The sequence below is a fragment of the Pyxicephalus adspersus genome, chromosome 7, assembly GCF_032062135.1.
Source record: "Pyxicephalus adspersus chromosome 7, UCB_Pads_2.0, whole genome shotgun sequence".
NCBI lineage: Eukaryota > Metazoa > Chordata > Amphibia > Anura > Pyxicephalidae > Pyxicephalus > Pyxicephalus adspersus.
The window spans coordinates 37,549,583-37,552,983 of NC_092864.1; positions in this window are offsets into that span (position 1 = coordinate 37,549,583).

Here is a 3,401-nt window from a genome sequence, read left to right on the forward strand (position 1 = left end):
TTTGCCAATATTATGACCAGTCCCTATTGCTCTCTTTCTTTGAGCCGGGGGACTAGTCTTTTATACGCCCCCTATTCTAGGTCTTTGCCAGCAACCTGTAGTGGGTGGGCCTGCTGGTCTGCTTTTTGCACAATATTAAGGCCACAGCTGTTTTTATAACGTAATACCTGGATTTACAAAGACATGCTGTACACACAAAGTGCATATTATATCCTATATAAATATAAAATATTTAAAAAAAGTGTATAGCCTGGAATTCAGTTTCAAGGGACATACATATTTTGTATACCACCAATGGCCAATTTTCAATGGCAATATTATTGCGACTTTTCCATGTTTCAAAAACCTTATTTAAAGATGTAACCATATTGAAGCTGATTTGTCCAATTAGTGTTCCTTCGGCATTGCAGAGAATTCATTTCTGGTGTGTGACGCCATGCTTTGGCTTTGCTGTACATCTGGAAATTCTGTTGGGAACATCTGATAACAATCCTTGTCTTTTAATTCCTTAAAAAGAAGATGCTATACTGTATGGCATTCCTAAACTTCTGAATAGAGACCATTGTTTGTTTAATTTTAATTAATCATCCCAGTTTCATATTCTGTATTCAGAATGGCCACCAATTATTTATTCAATCTGTACCACCATGTTCTAGCACTGAGAACCTGTAGAGCTGCAGAGCTTACAATCTAATAACTTTTTAGAACTAAGAAAGGACAATCTAGGTAAAAAACAATAAACAAACTCATATATTTGTAGCCATGGGTGCAATCAGATCAGTGACACTTATATTTAGCCATCATTCACGGTTTTGTTTTCAGCTAAAGTAAAATAAGGCCATTGTCATCAGTGAGAAATTCCAGGGACATCTCTCTAGGGCTTGAGGCTATTGCTGGAGACTCCGGGCAAGCGATAACCTCACATTCTCAAATTCATTAACCACACGTATTTGTTCTAAGCAGTAAAATAGGGTTACATCCCCTCTATAAAGCATACATGCCTTGCATGCTTACAAAACTCTTCTGTTAATGGTAATTACTTTGAAATCTACACAATAGAGCACATTGATCTACAACCTGAACAACAACGCCAACATGTCTCAGTTTTGTAAATGATAAATACTTTCTACAGGAAGAACAAATAATCAGGATTAGGTTCTGATGGTGACGTTCTAAAGGGATGTCTTGACACACTGGGCCTTATTTATCAAAGCTCTCCAAGTACTTAATGGGACTGAATAAAGCTCTCCAGGTCTGGAGAAGATGGACTATCATGGGTGAACATGATCTAGTATAGGTGAACATGGATCTAGTATAGGATTGAAACCATTTGACAAAAAAGCAAATGATTTTAGGAAATCCATCTCAGGCTTGCTGGATCACCCATTTTCACCCATGATAGTCTATCTTTTCCAGTCTTGGAGAGTTTTATTCAGGCCCATTAAGTGCACAAGAGCATCCTGTAGACTTCACATTATTTTTGGCTTTATCAGGAAACTAAAAAATACTAAAAAAATAAAAAATACTGTGGATCAACAAAAGGAATTTTTCTGTTCCCCGGGTGGGCAGTTACAGGATACATCATGCTGTGTCATGTTATGAACACCTGTGGCCCCCAAACCATGGGACTATGGGACTCTTTCCTCAGCTGCAGGCAACAGTTGTCTTTGTCTTTTAGCTTTGATGAAGGACCCTATGTTTGCTCAATGTTTACTTCCATAGAGCCCTAAATCCCTCCACAATTGGATTTTATTCGCTTCTGTGCCATCCTGGTTTCTCTCTTCATTCTAGAGTTGAAGAACCAGTGGGTGCCACCATCTTCACCTGCCTTCCTTTTGCTTCTGCCTACGTGACCACTTCACAGGCACGAAACTGGTGTTGTTTCCCCCTGAAAATGTTATAAAAAAAAGCCTTTTTTTAATGTTACAAATGTCATGATAGGTCTACATTAACATGGGCTAGTTATTCAGGGACCCCATAACTTAAGAGCAGCTCAATCTTCACCACTGTCCATTCTACACAATCAAAAAAAATGACCCTAACTACCCATGGAGCATGCCAGTTATCATCACAACCTGGTGCACAGTATGGACCAAGAATCAACAAACCAAAAACACTGAGCAGTATATTCTGTGCAGATACATTTAGGGTACATTGAAAAAATTCTGATTCTGACAATGCTACCTCTGGAGTCAGGTTTCTGAGACACACGTTTACAATACAAATGTAAACTGGCATAGGAGCAGAGCCCCTAAAAGTCCTCACCCAAATCTTCTAATCTTTCTCTCTTCTCTAGGATGAAGACTGCTTTGATACAGGTTCACTTTACAGATAAACTCAGTAGACCTTCTGAATTATAATTATCGTTGCAGTGGGTTTAATATAGTAGTTTGATTTTTGTTTTACCTTGATTTGACCATAAAGATCCCATATTATGGAGTCCATTTTACATTCGCACAAGACCTTCTCTTACAGTGTTTCCCAACCAGGGTTCCTCTTGACATTGTTAGGGGTTCCTTGAGCAATTATCAATTTGTGACTCTAAGGTCAGTTTTACTGACACCAATGATCTGTATGGTTTCTGAATTCTTTCTACAAACCATCATGCTAATATACTGTGTTCTGTTAATATAGTAATTATAGCAGGGGTTCTCTGATGACATAAAAGGTTTTTCCAGGGGTTCCTCCATGTTAAATAGATACTGAAACACTGGTCTCTTCTGACCACCCCATTTCTTGGATGGGATGATATCAGAATGTGTAAAAGCTGCTTGCTGCAGTACCGTTGCAGGGACAGCTGGCACAGGTGAGAAGATCCACGCTCCATATATTAGATATCTTGGCCTGGAAATGAGCATTATTTAAAAATCCACACATGGATTCGTCATATGGAGGGAACATTTCTCCTGTATATCCATCTGGCAGCACATTCGATACCATCATTATGTTTACACTTAAACACAGATTTACGTGGCGTAGTACAGTTTTCTGCTTGATGCTAATAAGATTTGCCATTTGCTTTTTGAATTAGCAATGTGACTTTTTCATTTTAACTACTTTTATTCTGTCAAAACATTGTTGGGTATGGGTATTGGTTTGGGTGATGGGTTTTGTCTTTGTTCTAGAGAATAAGGTTTATCTAACTATAACACCCCATCACACCTTTATATATACTGCCTGGACAAAAAAAGTCACAACCTGGATTTAACTAAGAAAATAAACTGGGGTTGCATCAGTTGGTGAGGTCTGGGTTCAGGTTTTCTGGCTTGAACATACTGAATGACCAGGTTTTCCATCAATAGATTTGACAGCATGGGCATATTTCAAGATGACAATGCCAGGCTTCATTGGGCTCAGATTGTGAAAGAGGGGTTTGAGAGACATGGAGGAATGTTTTCACA